Source organism: Salvelinus fontinalis, chromosome 32 (assembly GCF_029448725.1).
Source record: "Salvelinus fontinalis isolate EN_2023a chromosome 32, ASM2944872v1, whole genome shotgun sequence".
In the NCBI taxonomy this organism is placed as follows: domain Eukaryota; kingdom Metazoa; phylum Chordata; class Actinopteri; order Salmoniformes; family Salmonidae; genus Salvelinus; species Salvelinus fontinalis.
Genome location: NC_074696.1, coordinates 19,161,438 through 19,167,665, shown reverse-complemented (window position 1 = coordinate 19,167,665; position 6,228 = coordinate 19,161,438).

The following is a 6,228-nucleotide window of genomic DNA, read 5'->3' as shown; positions in this document are numbered from 1 at the left end:
CCTGGTGTAACTCGGGCAGTTGTTGTTGCCATCCTGTACCTGTCCTGCAGTTGTGATGTTCGGATGTACCGATCCTGTGCAGGTGTTGTTACATGTGGTCTGCCACTGCGAGGACGATCAGCTGTACGACCTGTCTCCCTGTAGCGCTGTCTTAGGCGTCTCACAGTACAGACATTGCAATTTATTGCCCTGGCCACATCTGCAGTCCTCATGCCTCCTTGCAGCATGCCTAAGGCACATTCACGCAAATGAGCAGAGACCCTGGGCATCTTTCTTTTGGTGTTTTTCAGAGTCAGCGGAAAGGCCTCTTTAGTGTCCTAAGTTTTCATAACTGTGACCTTAATTGCCTACCGTCTGTAAACTGTTAGTGTCTTAATGACCGTTCCACAGGTGCATGTTCATTATTTGTTTATGGTTCATTGAACAAGCATGGGAAACAGTGTTTAAACCCGTTACAATGAAGATCTGTGCAGTTATTTGGATTTTTTTACAAATTATCTTTGAAAGACAGGGTCCTGAAAAAGAGACGTTTCTTTTTTTGCTGAGTTTATATGAAATAATTAGACATGTGAAGATGTTTTGATGTGTATATATGAATGGCCTTGATGATGACTGCTTGTGTATTGTAATGCCCTGTCTGCTAACTATGTTACAGTAAACCATGGTGCATTCTAAAGCATTTTGTTAGAGAGCATGCTGTCTTTAAAACATACAGTAAACTAAATTAGGAAATGTGGCTGGCTTGTCTTTGTTGTGTTTTTGCCTGAATGATATATTGATTAAAAAGAAATTGATAGAGATTTGCAATAGCACCTCTAACAATACAGTGGCGTTTTACTATTTCCAATGTTTGTTAAACATTTTATAAATGAAATCTAGGAGTAATATATTATATGAAATGGATTAAAATATTTTTCTCAGCAATTCCTTTAATGCCTTACTCTTTTTTTGCCTTTTATTGCCCATAACCTTTCCATCCTGTTATGTAGCTAGCTGCTTTCTCGGTCATGGTCTCATGGTCTCCACAACTTGTACTCTCTGCGTCTGACCTCCCCCATTCCATCCCCCTTCCACGACTTGTTTTCAGTAACAGAGTGTCCACGGCAGCGATGTTTCTCTTTGCCAGCAGAGTCCTTTGCCAGCAGAGTCCTCTTTGCCAGCAGAGTCCTTTCCTGGAGAGCTGCCAATCCGTTCATCTCAGTCCTGCTGAGAACACTTCTGCTTTTCTTTAAACACCGCCAGCCGTGCCTGACTCATGTTTAGGACGCCCGCCGCTCTACAACATGAAAACAGATTTAATTAAAAGGAATAATCTCCCCATAAATCTTACAAGTAGAATGGTGTCATGACGTTGGCCTGTGGGTAAGGTTTATGACCCCCCCCCATAAATACCTTTCTCCCTTCCCTCTCTCTTGACTACAGAGGGACTCTTGAACAGCCTTTGTTAAACAGAGAGTCTGGGAACATCAAACAAGTGGAGGGAAAGGAACCATATTTCGGTAATAGAACCAGTTGAAAATATGCGTTGGTACTTAATGAATATGATGTCAGTTCGGTTGTCATCTGAGACATTATTACTGATGACAGGACGACCTAAACTGTATCTGGGAAAGTCTACACATTATAGTTATCAGATTCACATGGAATTGTTGTGCAATTCAAATGTTTAAATATAAAATGATTGGTGAAAAGATTAAATGTAATTTTAGCTTCCAAATGAGAGATTTGGGTTTTCATAAGATTAGGGCTCTGCTCAATCAGTGGCCCGCCCCTGTGAAGAGACATGGGTTATAAACTATGAAACACACCTTGACGAAAATGTAACCTCCTGTTCCGGGTACATTAGGACTACGGTCCGATGTCAGAAGGATTCAGATAATAACTACAGAACGAAGCCAACGTCAGCGTGAGCTTTGGTTGCGAATGGTATGAACTTTGAACTCTTATTCGCTATAGAAGGGATACCTCCTAGCCGTTGAGTTAGCAGCGGCCGCTGTAAACATGGGCTAGGAAAGGACGGACAGAGTATCCCGTCTACCACACAACGACGACACGACAATGTTTCCCGTTCACCACCAGAGACATTCTTCAAAGGACTCTGTTGGGCAACACGGCCTTCCATCTACCACCAACCTATTGAAGCGCAGCTCAGAGTAATTATTTTTAGCATTTTTATCCTTTTCCAAATGGGCGGTAATTTAGAATGCATAAGATTCTGTATTTACGATAGCACAGCTTCTCCCTTTGTTACTCAGTCTTCCCTCTCTTTCACTCAAACCCAACCCCCTTTTCTTTGGGTAACCAGCTGTCATATCTGTTCCGTCCGCTAGGGACGTTTTCCTTTATGACATAATTTGTAATCAATATGATTCATTCTGTGTATGTGTAATTCTGTGTGATTAGTTAGGTATTTAGTAAATAAATTATTAAACCCAATTTTGTATTGCTGATTCAATTTGTTAGCCAGGGTTTGTGAAGATAACCAAGAATCTACAACTTTCAGATGAGACTGAAATAAGGTGATGATTAATATTGACTGCTATTGATGTAAAATATTACTAGGTCTTTAAGAGTTTATTCGGAAGATAACTGCTCTATAAATATTATTTTGTGGTGCCACGACTTTCTAGTTAATTACATTTACATGATTAGCTCAATCAGGTAATATTAATTACAGAGAAAGGATTTTATAGAATAGCATGTCATATCACTTAATCCGGCATAGCCAAAGACACGACAATGGCATGGCTCCCAAAGTTCGTATATTTATTTTTGGTAATACCCTACTGAAGACATACAGTGGGGAGAACAAGTATTTGATGCACTGCCGATTTTGCAGGTTTTCCTACTTACAAAGCATGTAGAGGTCTGCAATTTTTTATCATAGGTACACTTCAACTGTGAGAGACGGAATCTAAAACAAAAATTCAGAAAATCACATTGTATTATTTTTAAGTAATTAATTAGCATTTTATTGCATGACATAAGTATTTGATCACCTACCAACCAGTAAGAATTCCGGCTCTTACAGACCTGTTAGTTTTTCTTTAAGAAGCCCTCCTGTTCTCCACTCATTACCTGTATTAACTGCACCTGTTTGAACTTGTTACCTGTATAAAAGACACCTGTCCACACACTCAATCAAACAGACGCCAACCTCTCCACAATGGCCAAGACCACTCAGGACTATGGTAGTGGTGAGGGCTAGGGTAGTGGTGAGGGCTATGGTAGTGGTGAGGGCTATGGTAGTGATGAGGGCTATGGTGGTGATGAGGACTATGGTAGTGGTGAGGGCTATGGTAGTGGTGAGGGCTATGGTAGTGATGAGGGCTATGGTAGTGATGAGGGCTATGGTAGTGATGAGGGCTATGGTAGTGATGAGGGCTATGGTAGTGGTGAGGGCTATGGTAGTGGTGAGGGCTATGGTAGTGATGAGGACTATGGTAGTGGTGAGGGCTATGGTAGTGGTGAGGGCTATGGTAGTGATGAGGGCAATGGTAGTGGTGAGGGCTATGGTACTGATGAGGACTATGGTAGTGGAGATGGCTATGGTAGTGGTGAGGGCTATGGTAGTGGTGAGGGCTATGGTAGTGGTGAGGGCTATGGTAGTGGTGAGGGCTATGGTACTGATGAGGACTATGGTAGTGGAGATGGCTATGGTAGTGGTGAGGGCTATGGTAGTGGTGAGGGCTATGGTAGTGGTGAGGGCTATGGTAGTGGTGAGGGCTATGGTAGTGGTGAGGGCTATGGTAGTGGTGAGGGCTATGGTAGTGATGAGGGCTATGGTAGTGATGAGGGCTATGGTAGTGGTGAGGGCTATGGTAGTGGAGAGGCTGTGGTAGTGGTGAGGGCTATGGTAGTGGTGAGGGCTATGGTAGTGATGAGGACTATGGTAGTGGTGAGGACTATGGTAGTGGTGAGGGCTATGGTAGTGGTGAGGACTATGGTAGTGAGGAGGGCTATGGTAGTGGTGAGGGCTATGGTAGTGGTGAGGGCTATGGTAGTGGTGAGGACTATGGTAGTGAGGAGGGCTATGGTAGTGGTGAGGGCTATGGTAGTGGTGAGGGCTGTGGTAGTGGTGAGGGCTATGGTAGTGATGAGGACTATGGTAGTGATGAGGGCTATGGTAGTGGTGAGGGCTATGGTAGTGGTGAGGGCTATGGTAGTGGTGAGGGCTATGGTAGTGGTGAGGGCTATGGTAGTGGAGAGGCTGTGGTAGTGGTGAGGGCTATGGTAGTGGTGAGGGCTATGGTAGTGGAGAGGCTGTGGTAGTGGTGAGGGCTATGGTAGTGGTGAGGACTATGGTAGTGAGGAGGGCTATGGTAGTGATGAGGGCTATGGTAGTGGTGAGGGCTATGGTAGTGGTGAGGGCTATGGTAGTGATGAGGGCTATGGTAGTGGAGAGGGCTATGGTAGTGATGAGGGCTATGGTAGTGATGAGGACTATGGTAGTGGTGAGGGCTATGGTAGTGATGAGGGCTATGGTAGTGATGAGGGCTATGGTAGTGGTGAGGACTATGGTAGTGAGGAGGGCTATGGTAGTGATGAGGGCTATGGTAGTGATGAGGGCTATGGTAGTGGTGAGGGCTATGGTAGTGGTGAGGGCTATGGTAGTGATGAGGGCTATGGTAGTGGAGAGGCTGTGGTAGTGGTGAGGACTATGGTAGTGGAGAGGCTGTGGTAGTGGTGAGGACTATGGTAGTGGAGAGGCTGTGGTAGTGGAGAGGCTGTGGTAGTGGTGAGGACTATGGTAGTGGAGAGGCTGTGGTAGTGGTGAGGACTATGGTAGTGGTGAGGGCTGTGGTAGTGGTGAGGGCTATGGTAGTGATGAGTGCTATGGTAGTGATGAGGGCTATGGTAGTGATGAGGACTATGGTAGTGGAGAGGCTGTGGTAGTGGTGAGGGCTATGGTAGTGGTGAGGGCTATGGTAGTGGAGAGGCTGTGGTAGTGGTGAGGGCTATGGTAGTGATGAGGACTATGGTAGTGGAGAGGCTGTGGTAGTGGTGAGGGCTATGGTAGTGGTGAGGGCTATGGTAGTGGAGAGGCTGTGGTAGTGGTGAGGGCTATGGTAGTGAGGAGGGCTATGGTAGTGATGAGGGCTATGGTAGTGGTGAGGGCTATGGTAGTGGTGAGGACTATGGTAGTGAGGAGGGCTATGGTAGTGATGAGGGCTATGGTAGTGGTGAGGGCTATGGTAGTGGTGAGGGCTATGGTAGTGATGAGGGCTATGGTAGTGGTGAGGGCTATGGTAGTGGTGAGGGCTATGGTAGTGATGAGGGCTATGGTAGTGGTGAGGGCTATGGTAGTGGTGAGGGCTGTGGTAGTGGTGAGGGCTATGGTAGTGATGAGGGCTATGGTAGTGATGAGGGCTATGGTAGTGATGAGGGCTATGGTAGTGGTGAGGGCTATGGTAGTGGTGAGGGCTATGGTAGTGGTGAGGGCTATGGTAGTGATGAGGGCTATGGTAGTGGTGAGGGCTATGGTAGTGGTGAGGGCTGTGGTAGTGGTGAGGGCTATGGTAGTGGTGAGGGCTATGGTAGTGATGAGGGCTATGGTAGTGGTGAGGGCTATGGTAGTGGAGAGGCTGTGGTAGTGGTGAGGGCTATGGTAGTGATGAGGGCTATGGTAGTGGAGTGGGCTATGGTAGTGATGAGGGCTGTGGTAGTGGTGAGGGCTATGGTAGTGGAGAGGCTGTGGTAGTGGTGAGGGCTATGGTAGTGGTGAGGGCTATGGTAGTGGAGAGGACTATGGTAGTGGAGAGGCTGTGGTAGTGGTGAGGGCTATGGTAGTGGTGAGGGCTATGGTAGTGGTGAGGGCTATGGTAGTGGTGAGGGCTATGGTAGTGGTGAGGGCTATGGTAGTGGTGAGGGCTATGGTAGTGATGAGGGCTATGGTAGTGGAGTGGGCTGTGGTAGTGGTGAGGGCTATGGTAGTGAGGAGGGCTATGGTAGTGATGAGGGCTATGGTAGTGGTGAGGGCTATGGTAGTGGTGAGGGCTATGGTAGTGATGAGGACTATGGTAGTGGTGAGGGCTATGGTAGTGATGAGGGCTATGGTAGTGGTGAGGACTATGGTAGTGGAGAGGCTATGGTAGTGGAGAGGATTATGGTAGTGATGAGGGCTATGGTAGTGGTGAGGACTATGGTAGTGGTGAGGGCTATGGTAGTGGAGAGGACTATGGTAGTGGAGAGGGCTATGGTAGTGGTGAGGGCTATGGTAGTGGTGAG